The following is a 15,195-nucleotide window of genomic DNA, read 5'->3' on the forward strand; positions in this document are numbered from 1 at the left end:
AAAGAGGCTAGGACTTTTCAGCTTGGAAAAGAGGAGACTAAGGGGGGATGTGATAGAGTCTATAAACTCATGAGTGGTGTGGAGAAAGTGAATAAGGAAAAGTTATTTACTTGTTCCCATAATATAAGAACTAGGGGCCACCAAATGAAATTAATGGGCAGCAGGTTTAAAACAAGGAAGTTCTTCACTCGGTGCACAGTTAACCTGTGGAACTCCTTGCCTCAGGAGGTTGTGAAGGCTAGGACTATAACAGGGTTTAAAAGAGAACTGGATAAATTCGTGGAGGTTAAGTCCATTCATGGCTATTAGCCAGGACGGGTAAGGAATGGTGTCCCGAGCCTCTGTTTGTCAGAGGGTGGAGATGGATGGCAGGAGAGAGATCACTAGATCATTACCTGTTGGGTTCGCTCCCTCTGGGGCACCTGGCGTTGGCCACTGTCGGCAGACAGGACACGGGGCTGGATGGACCTTTGGTCTGACCCAGTCTGGCCGCTCTTATGTTCTTACTGTCTGCACTGATACCTCGCTGAGGGATGATACCTGACGGCCAGCACGCAAAGGCTGGCGGCTGCCCTTCGTCACCTGAGCCCAGGAGGGGGGTTGGGGCCAGGTGACACCTTCTGCTGGGGAAACTGCCAAAGGCTGGAGGAGGGGCCGGGGAGGGGGTGGCTGGGGGAGGCAGCAGGAAGGGGTTTTAGTTTGGGGCTGACTGAGGAGACAGAGGGAGGCCCAGAACCTGGGTCTGGGCTCCCCACCCCCCAAGCTGGACCTGACTGAGGGGTCCTATTCTCTGCACCAACAAGCTTGGGTTTAGACCGTGTTCCTGTCGGCTAATAAACCTTCTGTGTTCCTGGCTGGCTGAGAGTCCTGGTGAATTGCAGGAAGTGGGGGGTGCAGGGCCCTGACTCCCCCACACTCTGTGACAGAGACTTGTATCATCTTGGGGGGCAGCACCCCCTCCGCCATTGTCTGCAGGGACACGCAACCAGCGGGGGCCGACCAGCGGGTTATTAGTCACCTGGACCCAGCCCAGGGGAGTGAAGGTTACAGCCAAGTTCTCACGGCGTCCCTGGGCGATGCTCTGGAACTGCTCCCTAGGAAGCCAGGCAGGACTCTGGGGGAGTCTCCTCTCGGGGAGCAGCCTGTCTGCAGGACACACAGCTCCCCCGGCTCCACCTTCCTGGGTCTGACCTCGGAGCATTCAGCATCCTCTGCCTCTCCGTGCGCTTCCCACAGTGAGTCCGGTCAGGCGGGGTCCTGGGAAAGCCAGAGGGTCCTGCCCCCCAACTCCGCTGTCAGACGTGACTCTCAGCCAGCCAGTAAAACAGAAGGTTTATTAGACGACAGGAACATGGTTTAACACAGAGCTTGTAGGTTGTCACGGCGTGTGGGGGAGTCCAGGCCCTGCACCCCTCTTCCAGGGATTCACTGAGACTCTCAGCCAGCCAGTAAAACAGAAGGTTTATTGGACAACAGGAACACAGTCCAAAACAGAGCTTGTGGGTACCCCCAGGACCCCTCAGTCACGTCCTTCTGGGGGAGCAGGGAGCTTAGACCCCAGCCCTGGGGTTCCCTGTGTTCCTCCACCCAGTCCCAAACTGAAACTAAACCCCCCCAGCAGGCTCCCTCCTGCAGCCTCATTCACATTCCCGGGCAGAGGTGTTACCTCCCCCTGCCCCTCCCGGCTCAGGTGACAGGCTCTCAGGTCTCCCACCCCCAGGGCACATTCCCAGGTCAACACCCCCCCTCCCTGCTGCGTCACATCCTCACATAGGTGCAGAGAACAGGACCCCTCAGCCGGGTCCATTTTGGGGGGCAGTGAGCCAGACAACCCCATCCGCCCTTCACTCCATGTCCCAGCGAGCCCCAAACTGAAACTCCCTCCAGCCCCTCCTCCTCTGGGCTTTGTTCCTTTCCGGGCCAGGAGGTCACTGGATTCCTTTGTTCTCCAACCCTTCAGCTCTCACCTTGCAGGGGGGGAAGGGCCCAGGCCATCAGTGGCCAGGAAACAGGGTGTCGGCCATTCTCTGTGTCCAGACTCCTGCCCACACCTGCCCTCTAGGGCTCTGCAATGATCATACACCCTTACCCCACCCCCTAGATACTTAAGAACTGCCTAGGGGAAACTGAGGCACCCCCACACTATTCAGAGGAAACATTAAGAACAGTCCTGCTTCATCACACAAGTCCCTCCTGGTCAGCCCAGAGCCCAGCCAGGCTGCGGCAACCCCTTGGTTCAGCTTCTTCTCTCTCTCTCCCTTTGACCTCCTTTGTCAGACTCCAGGACTGTGCGGCAGCCAACGTTTATCGCCCACCTCACCCCCCTGCAGCCCTTTGTTCCTGACCTGGGGAGATGGAGCTTAGTCCCTGCCGAGAGGCAGCCACGTCTAGAGCTCTCTGGTCCTTGGCTGCTAGTGGTCAATGTCCAGGCAATTGGATTGGCCATTGTCTTCTCAGAGCCTCCCCTGACATGGGGCCCACGGCCCAGACAGCTGGGTGGCCCCCACAGCTATGTCGCTTTGCCTGCCCAGAGAGCTATCAGCCCTTTCCCACCCCCTGGGTAACAATGCAGCATACAGAGGAAACTGAGGCACACACCGGCCTCATAAAACACTTACAGAAAATTCCAACTTCTTCACACTAGGCACCTACTTGGGCAAATTCTGCTCTTAGTCCCTGGGCTCCCTGTGACCCTAGCAAACAACGGGAACTAAGCACTGAGCTCAAGGGACAGGAAACCACGAGCAATAGGCTGCACTCGGATGGCTCAATCCAGGGGCAGACGGGACCCTCTTGGCCATCCAGATCTCCTGCATCTCCAGAGCCCCTGTGTCACGATTCCCACTGTGACGAAGTGGGACTGTTCTTAATGTTTTCTCTGAATACTGTGTGGGTGCCTCAGTTTCCCCTATGCAGTTCTTAAGTATCCAGACGGGGGGATCAGGGGTGTGATTGTTACAAAGCCCCAGAAGGCCAGTGTGCAGGGGTCTGCACAGAGAATGGCCGACACCCTGTCTCCTGGTGACTGATGGCCTGGGCCCCCCCCCTGCAAAGGTGCCGACTGAAGGGGTTGGAGAACAAAGAGACCAGGTGGCCTCCTGGCCAGGGAAAGAGACAAAGGCCAGAAGAGGGGGGGGCTAGAGTGGGTTTCAGTTCGGAGCTGGCTGGGGAAAAGGCTGTCTTCACGAACAAGGTCAGCTCCCAGACTGCTGCACTGGGCAGCACAGCATGGGGAGGAGGTGACCAGCCCTCTGTGGAGAAAGAACAGGTCCAGGACTATTTAGAAAAGCTGGACGAGCACAAGTCCATGGGGCTGGATGCGCTGCATCCGAGAGTGCTAAAGGAGTTGGTGGATGTGATTGCAGAGCCATTGGCCATTATCTTTGAAAACTCATGGCGATCGGGGAAGTCCCGGACGACTGGAAAAAGGCTAATGTAGTGCCCATCTTTAAAAAAGGGAAGGAGGAGGATCCTGGGAACTACAGGCCAGTCAGCCTCACCTCAGTCCCTGGAAAAATCATGGAGCAGGTCCTCAAGGAATCAATTCTGAAGCACTTAGAGGAGAGGAAAGTGATCAGGAACAGTCAGCTTGGATTCACCAAGGGCAAGTCATGCCTGACTAATCTAATTGCCTTCTATGACGCGATAACTGGCTCTGTGGATGAGGGGAAGGCAGTGGACGTGTTGTTCCTTGACTTTAGCAAAGCTTTTGACACGGTCTCCCACAGTATTCTTGCCAGCAAGTTAAAGAAGTCTGGGCTGGATGAATGGACTATAAGGTGGGTAGAAAGTTGGCTAGATTGTCGGGCTCAACGGATAGTGATCTATGGCTCCATGTCTAGTTGGCAGCCGGTATCAAGTGGAGTGCCCCAAGGGTCGGTCCTGGGGCCGGTTTTGTTCAATATCTTCATTAATGATCTGGAGGATGGTGTGGATTGCACTCTCAGCAAGTTTGCAGATGACACTAAAATGGGAGGAGAAGTAGATACGCTGGAGGGTAGGGATAGGATAGAGAGGGCCCTAGAAAATTGGAGGACTGGGCCAAAAGAAATCTGATGAGGTTCAATAAGGATAAGTGCAGGGTCCTGCACTTAGGACGGAAGAACCCAATGCACAGCTACAGACTAGGGAACGAATGGCTAGGCAGCAGTTCTGCAGAAAAGGACCTAGGGGTGACAGTGGACGAGAAGCTGGATATGAGTCAGCAGTGTGCCCTTGTTGCCAAGAAGGCCCAATGGCATTTTGGGATGTATACGTAGGGGCATTGCCAGCAGATGGAGGACCGTGATCGTTCCCCTCTATTCGACATTGGTGAGGCCTCATCTGGAGTACTGTGTCCAGTTTTGGGCCCCACACTACAAGAAGGATGTGGATAAACTAGAGAGAGTCCAGCGAAGGGCAACAAAAATTATTAGGGGTCTGGAACACATGACTGACGAGGAGAGGCTGAGGGAACTGGGATTGTTTAGTCTGCGGAAGAGAAGAATGAGGGGGGATTTGATAGCTGCTTTTAACTACCTGAAAGGTGGATCCAAAGATGATGGATCTAGACTATTCTCAAAGATAGCAGATGACAGAACAAGGAGTAATGGTCTCAAGTTGCAGTGGGGGAGGTTTAGGTTGGATATTAGGAGAAACTTTTTCACTGGGAGGATGGTGAAGCACTGGAATGGGTTACCTAGGGAGGTGGTGGAATCTCCTTCCTTAGAAGTTTTTAAGGTCAAGCTTGACAAATCCCTGGCGGGGATGATTTAGTTGGGGATTGGTCCTGCTCTGGGCAGGGGGTTGGACTAGATACCTCCTGAGGTCCCTTCCAACTCTGATATTATATGATTCTATGATAAGGAGGGAAGCCCAGACCGGGGTCTGGGCTCCCTGGCCCCCAAAATGGACCCAGCTGAGAAGTTCGGTTCTCTGCACCTACAAGCTCTGTGTTAGACCATGTTCCTGTCGTCTAATAAACCTTCTGTTTTACTGGTTGGCTGAGAGTCACGTCTGACTGCGGAGTTGGGGGGCAGGTCCCTCTGGCTTCCCCAGGACCCCGCCTGGGCAGACTTGCTGGGGGAAGCGCACGGAGGGGCAGAGGAGGCTGAATGCTCCGAGGTCGGACCCAGGAAGGTGGAGCCGGGTGAGCTGTGTGTCCTGCAGACAGGCTGCTCCCCGAGAGGAGATTTCCCCAGAGCCCTGACTGGCTTCATGGGGAGCAGTTCCAGAGCATCGCCCGGGGACTCCGTGACACCCACCGCCAGCCCATTGGAGGGTGGCTGAGCCGAGCGGGGAGAGAGACCCCCGTAGCCAGGGCAGGCTCAGCCTCTCTGACAGCTGCCCAAGCAGCAGTTGTGGATCTCAGTCCGGGGCAAGGAAGGCTGGAGCACGGCCATGGGGCATGCACTGAGTTCCTGCCGTCCTGCCAAGGGACTGGGCCCTGTTGTGCACAGACAGAGGGAGAGGGGGCTCTGCCCCGAAGAACGACAGGGCCAGAGGGCAGGGTCTGGTTGGGACTAGCCCGTAAGGCCCATCTCACTGGCCCCGCTCTGCCAGAGGCAGCCCCCAGCCTGGGAGTGAGGTTTCCAGAGGGGAATGCGGGGAGCCGGGGCCCCTGCGAGCGTGGAGCACTGGTCCTAATGGCCCCGGGGAGCCAGGACCTGGGCAAAATTAGGATCTTCCACGAACGATGAGAGGTGGCAGCCGGGGCAACCCAAGGCGGCCCACGTCACTGTACCCGGGAATCCTGCCCCAGTGATGGAGCATGCACAGGCCACGCTGAGACAGGCCGGGGCGCCGGGGAGCTGCCTGAGTCCGACTCAGCTCACAGGGACAGGGAATGGGGGGTATCAGGCACAGCCATGTGGGGGGAGCCCCAAGGGGTGGCATCACTGGGCATGATGGGGCAGGGCCTGGCAGGGAGGGGGGCCATCTCCTTAGGGAGTCGGGGGGAGGACACACATGGCTGATGCCCCAGCAAGGCTCCCTCTCCCTGGCCCTCTCCCACTCCCCCTCTGACCCACTGCGGAGCTGTACATGCCTGGGGCACAGCTGGGAGGGGGCTGGAGGCCTGGGATGTGGCGCCAGAGGCTGGATTTCCGAGGGGTCAGGCCACGACTTAGACATGAGTGAAACCAGCTGCAGGCAGGCAACCTCCCCGCCCCTCTCCCCTTCCCTCCCCCAGCCCGCCTGACCACCATCCCCTCCCCTCCCCACATCCCTCTGGCCACCAGCACACACCCCCGCCCCTGCACAGAGCCCCCCATGGCTGGGGAGTCAGAGACAGGGCTGCTCAGCTCACAAAGGTTCAACTGCCAAATCCCGTCGCTGCTCGAGAGGCCACGTATGTGGGGTGCAGGCAGCAGAGCTATTCCCGGTGCCCCCTACCCCATTCCCTGCAGCACCCCCCGCTTGGGGGGCAGAGACTGGCCTCTCGCTAGGCAGCCCTGCCCCCATTCCGTCCCTCCCGCATTCTTGCTCCGGCCCAAGGATCCATCATTGTGTTATGAACACAGAGGCTGGGAACGTGGCACCCCACTGCCCCCCCGGCCCGTCTGCTCCAGAGCGCCCGGCTCCCCGCTCCTTTTACAGCCATGCAGCACCAAGGAGCCTTTCTCCTAAGTAGGAAGAACCCGCCGGCCCGTTGCCTCGGCTCAGTGCGTCTTATTGTCTAAATAGGAGATTGTTCTGTCTTAGCTGGCGCCCGGCCCGCCGGCCTCTGGGCCCTGGCCAGGGGCACCCAGAGAGCGCCTCTAGGCCCAGGCTGGGCACCTGAATCGGCTGGACCCAGGTGGGTCCAGGGGGCCCCAGGGGAAAAGGGGCTCATGGCTTCTTGATCCACCACCTCCGACAGGGGCCTGGTGCCCCCATCCCATCCCACAGGGCTTTCTGCTGGCCCTGGCTAGCGAGCTGGGCCGAGAGCCCGGCCGTGTGGGCTGAGAAGGGCCCGGCCTGCTGTGACCCATGGCCCCCTTGGGTGTGGCTGGGGGCACTGCTGGGGACCCATGGGAGAGGCCAGGTGCCGGACCACTGGCCGGCTCCAGTCTAACCACTGGCCACGCCCCAGCAGGACGGGACATTTCAGGCATCCTGGCAGCTGGCCCAGCCCAGCGTCAGCGCATGGGAATCCGCTTTGCCCTGCTGCAGCGCTTGGCTGGGAGAGCTGGTCCGTCCCCTCCCCGTCCCCATCCCCCCGGACACCCTCTTCCTCCCAGCTCCAGCTCTGCAGCCTCGGGGCGCCCAGCCGGATGTGCTCCAATCTTGGCCCCGCTCCCCTGGCTCGGCTCCACCACGGGCTAGTTTGTGGAATCTCTCCTTGGACGGCTTGTGCGGTTAACCCCTGCGGGGCCGGTCCCCTTCCCCTAGCCCCGAGCCCGTAACCCCTGCGGGGCCGGTCCCCTTCCCCTAGCCCCGAGCCCATAACCCCTGCGGGGCCGGTCCCCTTCTCCTAGCCCTGAGCCCGTGACCCCTGCGGGGCCGGTTCCCTTCCCCTAGCCCCGAGCCCGTAACCCCTGCAGGGCCGGTTCCCTTCCCCTAGCCCCGAGCCCATAACCCCTGCGGGGCCGGTCCCCTTCCCCTAGCCCCGAGCCCATAACCCCTGCGGGGCCGGTCCCCTTCTCCTAGCCCCGAGCCCGTGACCCCTGCACGGCCGGTCCCCTTCCCCTAGCCCCAAGCCCGTAATCCTCACAGGGCCAGTTCCCTTCCCCTAGCCCCGAGCCCGTAACCCCTGCGGGGCCAGTTCCCTTCCCATAGCCCCGAGCCCGTAACCCCTGCAGGGCCGGTTCCCTTCCCATAGCCCCGAGCCCGTAACCCCTGCGGGGCCGGTTCCCTTCCCCTAGCCCCGAGCCCGTAACCCCTGCGGGGCCGGTTCCCTTCCCATAGCCCCGAGCCCGTAACCCCTGCACGGCCGGTCCCCTTCCCCTAGCCCCGAGCCCGTAACCCCTGCAGGGCCGGTCCCCTTCCCCTAGCCCCGAGCCCGTGACCCCTGCAAGGCCGGTCCCCTTCCCCTAGCCCCGAGCCCGTAACCCCTGCACGGCCGGTCCCCTTCCCCTAGCCCCGAGCCCGTAACCCCTGCAGGGCCGGTCCCCTTCCCCTAGCCCCGAGCCCGTGACCCCTGCAAGGCCGGTCCCCTTCCCCTAGCCCAGGGCCCGTAACCCCTGCACGGCCGGTCCCCTTCCCCTAGCCCCGAGCCCGTAACCCCTGCGGGGCCGGTTCCCTTCCCCTAGCCCCAAGCCCGTAATCCTCACAGGGCCAGTTCCCTTCCCCTAGCCCCGAGCCCGTAACCCCCACAAGGCCGGTCCCCTTCCCCTAGCCCGGGGCCTGGAACCCCTGCGGGGCCAGTTCCCTTCCCAAATCCCAGGGCCCGGAACCCCTGCGGGGCCGGTTCCCTTCCCATAGCCTGGGGCCCGTAACCCCTGCGGGGCCGGTTCCCTTCCCCTAGCCCCGAGCCCGTAACCCCTGCAGGGCCGGTTCCCTTCCCCTAGCCCCGAGCCCATAACCCCTGCGGGGCCGGTCCCCTTCCCCTAGCCCCGAGCCCATAACCCCTGCGGGGCCGGTCCCCTTCTCCTAGCCCCGAGCCCGTGACCCCTGCACGGCCGGTCCCCTTCCCCTAGCCCCAAGCCCGTAATCCTCACAGGGCCAGTTCCCTTCCCCTAGCCCCGAGCCCGTAACCCCTGCGGGGCCAGTTCCCTTCCCATAGCCCCGAGCCCGTAACCCCTGCAGGGCCGGTTCCCTTCCCATAGCCCCGAGCCCGTAACCCCTGCGGGGCCGGTTCCCTTCCCCTAGCCCCGAGCCCGTAACCCCTGCGGGGCCGGTTCCCTTCCCATAGCCCCGAGCCCGTAACCCCTGCACGGCCGGTCCCCTTCCCCTAGCCCCGAGCCCGTAACCCCTGCAGGGCCGGTCCCCTTCCCCTAGCCCCGAGCCCGTGACCCCTGCAAGGCCGGTCCCCTTCCCCTAGCCCCGAGCCCGTAACCCCTGCACGGCCGGTCCCCTTCCCCTAGCCCCGAGCCCGTAACCCCTGCAGGGCCGGTCCCCTTCCCCTAGCCCCGAGCCCGTGACCCCTGCAAGGCCGGTCCCCTTCCCCTAGCCCAGGGCCCGTAACCCCTGCACGGCCGGTCCCCTTCCCCTAGCCCCGAGCCCGTAACCCCTGCGGGGCCGGTTCCCTTCCCCTAGCCCCAAGCCCGTAATCCTCACAGGGCCAGTTCCCTTCCCCTAGCCCCGAGCCCGTAACCCCCACAAGGCCGGTCCCCTTCCCCTAGCCCGGGGCCTGGAACCCCTGCGGGGCCAGTTCCCTTCCCAAATCCCAGGGCCCGGAACCCCTGCGGGGCCGGTTCCCTTCCCATAGCCTGGGGCCCGTAACCCCTGCGGGGCCGGTTCCCTTCCCCTAGCCCCGAGCCCGTAACCCCTGCGGGGCCGGTTCCCTTCCCATAGCCTGGGGCCCGTAACCCCTGCGGGGCCGGTTCCCTTCCCCTAGCCCAGGGCCTGGAACCCCTGCGGGGCCAGTTCCCTTCCCAAAGCCCCGAGCCCGTAATCCTCGCAGGGCCGGTTCCCTTCCCAAAGCCCGGGGCCCGGAACCCCTGCGGGGCCGGTTCCCTTCCCATAGCCCCGGGCCCGTAACCCGTGCAGGGCCGGTTCCCTTCCCCTAGCCCCGGGCCCGTAACCCCTGCCGGGCCGGTTCCCTTCCCAAAGCCCGGGGCCCGGAACCCCTGCGGGGCCGGTCCCCTTCCCATAGCCCAGGGCCCGTAACCCCTGTGCGGCCAATCGCCCTTCCTGTTACCCGTCCTGGGGCCTGTTACTCCCCCCAGCCCAGAGCCCATAACCCCAGGAGGTATTGTTTCATGGTCTCTGTGTATATGTCTGCTGCAGTTTCCACGGTATGCATCTGATGAAGTGAGCCGTAGCTCACGAAAGCTCATGCTCAAATCAATTGGTTAGTCTCTAAGGTGCCACAAGTCCTCCTTTTCCTTTTGCGAATACAGACTAACACGGCTGTTACTCTGAAACCCCTCTGGGGTTGTTACCCCCCTGGGGCCGGTAGCCCCGCTGGCTGGCACTATCAGGCCTGCCCCAGAGCCTCTGTCCTGTCCCGGGCTGGCAGCCCCCGCTGGTGCCTGACTCTCCAGCCCCCCGGGAACCCCCTGGCCCCGACAGTGACCCTCTGCTGCCATTAGCCCTGCCAGCTGCAAGGGCCCCTGCCTCCAACTGGGCCCCCAGCTCAGCAGAGGTTTTCCATGGGGCGTCCCCCAGCCCTGGGGGGTTAGACAAGGGGGGGGATGCCTGATGGGGGGAGCAGCCTGTGGGGCACAGAGAGAGGCAGAGGCTGGCGGGTGGGGAGCAGCCCATGGGGCACAGAGAGGGGGGCGGGCAGGGAGCAACCTGTGGGGCGCAGAGAGGGGAACAGCCACGGGAGCTTGTTCTGGAAGCTCCTGCCCTGCCCCCCATCTCAGAATAGCCCCTGGCGTGGGGCCGGCCCATGCCCGGCCTGGGGCGTGGGGCGAAAGGGGGGGGCGGGGGTGCACCCGCTGCTGCCACTCAGCCGGGGCAGCTGGAAATAGACTGTCCCGGGGGTGCTGGAAAACAGCTGAGCTGATTGTGTCCGGCCCTGGGGCCGCCACACCCTTTCCCAGGGTCCCATGGGGCTCAACCTCCCCAGCCCCCCCCCGGGGACCCCCCCAGCCCCCTTCCAGCCCCCTCCCAGGGACCCAGGGGGACCAAGCCCCCTTCCAGCCCCTTCCCGGGGACCCAGGGGGCCCATCCCCCCCCACCCCCTCTCAGGATCCCACGAGGCCCAACCCCCACCAGCCCCCTCCTGGGAACCCCCAACCCCCCTTCCAGCCCCTCCCTGGGGACCCAACCCCCCTTCCATCCCCTTCCCAGGGACCCACAGGGCCCAACCCCCCTTCCAGCCCCTCCCTAGGGCCCCACGGGGCACCCAGAGTCTGGCCAGGTTCCCCATGACAGCAGTGGAAGGGGACGTGCTGCCCTGAGCTGGGGGAGGGACAGGCATTGCAGGTAATACATGTGGGGGGCACGGGGGAGAGGGGCTGCTCCCATCACACCCTGGCCATTAAGCGGGGCTGGGCGGGGTGAGTGCAGGGGTGGGAGATGTCCAGGGATCCCACCGTGCTGCGGGAAACCTGCGTTGGTGGCTCTTGTCCTTGTGGCACGAGGGGGCGCTGGGCTGCAGGGGGGTTCAGTGGGGGGCTCTCCCCTCGCCATCAGCGCTGACCCCAATGCCCCATAGGGCTAGGGGCGCTGGGCTGCAGGGGGGTTCGGTGGGGGGCTCTCCCCTCGCCATCAGCGCTGACCCCAATGCCCCATAGGGCTAGGGGCGCTGGGCTGCAGGGGGGTTCGGTGGGGGGCTGTTCTCTCGCCGTCAGCGCTGACCCCAATGCCCCATAGGGCTAGGGGCGCTGGGCTGCAGGGGGGTTCGGTGGGGGGCTCTCCCCTCGCCGTCAGCGCTGACCCCAATGCCCCATAGGGCTAGGGGCGCTGGGCTGCAGGGGGGCTCTGTGGGGGGCTCTCCCCTCGCCGTCAGCGCTGACCCCAATGCCCCATAGGGCTAGGGGCGCTGGGCTGCAGGGGGGTTCGTTGGGGGGCTCTCCCCTCGCAGTCAGCGCTGACCCCAATGCCCCATAGCCCTGGGGCCTCCCCGCAGCTGTTGGGCTGGGCCCTGGCTCCTGGGGGCCGTGAGTGCCGTGCCAGCTGTTGCTGGGACCGTGACGCTCGGGGCCTCTGCTCGGCCTATTCCCGTCCCCCGGCCAGGGGCCAGAGACCGGCGTTTTCCTGCCCTGGCCCATGGGGGAGCTGGAGCCCCCGGCAGCTGTTTGTCTGCGTGGCAGCCGTGGGTTCCTCGGGGCCAGGAGCTGGTGCGAGCTCCCAGCACAGACAGCCCCAGCTTTTGTCGTTCTCCTGGAATCCCAGCGGGGGCGCCGCTGCACGCCACCTGGGGGTCGGGGGGCTGTAGGTGGGGCGCCCCCAGCTCCATGGGGCTCTGACAGATTCACCGAGACTCTCAGCCAGCCAGTAAAGCGGAAGGTTTATTGGACACCAGGAACACAGTCCAAAACAGAGCTTGTGGGTACCCCCAGGACCCCTCAGTCAAGTCCTTCTGGGGGAGCAGAGAGCTTAGACCCCAGCCCTGGGGTTCCCTGCGTTCCACCACCCAGCCCCAAACTGAAACTAAACCCCCCCAGCAGGCTCCCTCCTGCAGCCTTTATCCAGTTTCCCCGGCAGAGGTGTCACCGGATTCCTTTGTTCTCCAACCCTTTAGCTCTCACCTTGCAGGGGGGAAGGGCCCAGGCCACCAGGTGCCAGGAAACAGGGTGTCGGCCATTCTCTGTGTCCAGACCCCTGCACACACCTGCCCTCTAGGGCTCTGCAATGATCATACACCCTTACCCCACCCCCTAGATACTTAAGAACTGCCTAGGGGAAACTGAGGCACCTCCACACTATTCAGAGCAAACATTAAGGACAGTCCCGCTTCGTCACACAGCCTGACTGTGACCCCTGAGAACTCCTCTCTGGGAACGGCTTTCTGACCAGTCATGACTGAACTCGGGGCTGGGCTGAACCACCTCCAGGCCTGGCCACGGCCTGGAGCTCCCAGAGCATTTCTAGCTGTGAGGAGGGGTCCCCTGGCATGGATTCCCAGGGCTCGGGCTCTCTCGGCCCCGTGCGGTCCCCTGGGGTGCCCCCTTCAGTGCGACAGCCCTTCTCGGGGGTCCTCTCTCTCGGGGGTCCAGCCCCTCCACCTCCTGGAGCCGCACCTCTCTGAGCCGCCAGCAGCCTGTCTCTGCCGTGGGCCCCTCGGGGAGTCCCCTCGCTCTGGGCCCCCGGGACCTCCACCCCCAGAGGGAGCAAAGCCCCCCCGATGTCTAACCTGCCGCGACTCTCAGCCAGCGCAAAACAGGAGGTTCATTGAGCGTCTGACCCCAGCACAGGAAGCTCTCCGGGCCCACGGGCCTGGCCTGTCTCAGCCCAGCACATCTAGGCTGTCCCGCACCCAGGGGGGCTCTGGCCACCCCCCCTTCCAGCCGATCATCCGAAATCGTCTCCCCCAACAGCTCCTCCCCTGTCCTTTGTCTACGGTCCCAGGCAAACAGGTCACCTGGGCTCCTCTCTCCTCAGCCCTTTGTCCTCCCGCGGGCCAGTACCGGCTGGCTGCCAAGCTGGGCTGGGCCTCCCGGTCACCAGCCCCCGGCTCCCCCATCTCCAGGCCGGTGCCCAGGGTCCAGGCTGCTGGGCGAGGTCACACCTGGTCCTCTGCAATGACAAACCCCCCTCCTACCCCTCATTACACACACAGAACACAGGGAAACTGAGGCACACACAGGGTTCATTCAAAAGACTAAGAAAATCCCCCACTTCGTCACATCTCTCCCGCCTTCAAGTCTGAACTGAGCGGGGTCACTCCAGCCCTGGAGCACCCATGGAGTCGGCACCTATGCTCGGTGACATCACCGGTAGTGAGGTAATACCCCCCCCCCCAACTTGTCTACAATCTCGTCAGCCGTAGGCATGGTGACAGCACTGATATTCCGATGTCCACACCGGGTCTGATCAACCCAGCCTTCTTGGGGAGCAGCACCACGGGAGAGGCCCAGGGCTGGTGGGCGGCTGGACCACCCCTAAAGCCAGAAGGTTTCTGAGCTCTCTCTCCAGGGCCTGGACTGTGTTCCCCGTGACTCTGAACTGGGAACACCTGGTGGGAGGGTTATTTTCGTCTCCCCCGCCTCCCCTCAGCTAGATTAGTCAGCCCAGGCTGGCAGGAGAGCAGCTGCGGAGAAGAACTCAGCCCCTCTGCTTCCTGCCTGCAGGGCAGAGGTGAGCGGGGCAGAGCGGGGAATTGATTGCAGCAAGGGGCCGGCTCCTGTCTCAGGGGAAAGACCGACTAGCGAATCTTCCCCCTTCTCCCCCTGGCCACACACACAGCGCAGCACCAGGTCTCTCCCTGTCAAAGTAGGATTCATCGTGTCCACATGGGACACTCGCCCTGCCCCACAGCTCCAGCACAGGACTCACCTTCTTCCTGGCTGGTTCATGATTTCACAGGGCCCCTTCGCACTGAGCTGAGACCCCTCTCCTAGTCCTTGGTGCCAGAGGAGCCGGCACACAGTCATGCCAGCCCTTCTGCTTCCCTTGGCCCCTGGCTCGGTGTCACATTATTGACTTGAACTGGGACCATATAGAACACGGTTGCAACCAAGGTCCTGTAGTGGCACCAAATCTTGTATAAAGGGGGTCAAATGAGGTGTCTCAGACGAGGTTATGGTTGGCTGATTGTGATGATGCTGTCTGTATGTGGGTATCATTTTGTAGTTGAAGTTATGAATATTGGCTCTGTACTGTCTGTATTTCAAACTTCTGCTCTGCTTCTGGGGGACACCCCAGACAAGTTGGGGTCAGCTCTGCCCAGCCTGCTGGGTGGCCCATTAGGGACCATCAGCGACACAACTGACCCACTGAGAGAAGACAGACACGCCTGGGGACTCAGCCAGGTGTGCAGGGACCTGCCTAGGGACAGGACTCTGAGGTGTTTCCAGGCCATGGGATGGGCAGCTTGTCCTTGGGACACAGAAAGCAGAGACCACATGGCAAGAGACTATACAAAGCTCCTGCAGCTCCTCCATCTTGTCTTCAATCCTGCTTCTGACCTCTGGAGGGACTTGGCTACAAACTGAAACTTTGAACCAAGGACTGAAGGACCCATCCCAGCTGGGGATGTTCTCCAGAGACTTGATTTGAACCTGCTGTTTATTCCATCCCTGCTACAAGCCTGAACCAAGGACTTGGCCATCACTGGATGTCATTGATTCCATTTCACCAATTCTAGCTCCCGTCTGTATCTTTTTCCTTTTCTGAATAAACCTTTAGATTTTAGATTCTAAAGGATTGGCAACAGCGTGATTTGTGGGTAAGAGCTGACTTGTATATTGACCTGGGTCTGGGGCTTGGTCCATTGGGATCGAGAGAACCTTTGTTCTTTTACTGGGGTGTTGGTTTTCATAACTGTGACGAAGTGGGACTGTTCTTAATGTTTCCTCTGAATAGTGTGGGGGTGCCTCAGTTTCTCCTAGGCAGTTCTTAAGTATCTAGGTGGTGGGGTAAGGGTGTATGATCATTGCAGTGCCCTAGAGGGCAGGTGTGTGCAGGGGTCTGGACACAGAGAATGGCCGACACCCTGTTTCCTGGCAACTGATGGCCTGG

Source organism: Caretta caretta, chromosome 11 (genome assembly GCF_965140235.1).
Source record: "Caretta caretta isolate rCarCar2 chromosome 11, rCarCar1.hap1, whole genome shotgun sequence".
In the NCBI taxonomy this organism is placed as follows: Eukaryota; Metazoa; Chordata; order Testudines; family Cheloniidae; genus Caretta; species Caretta caretta.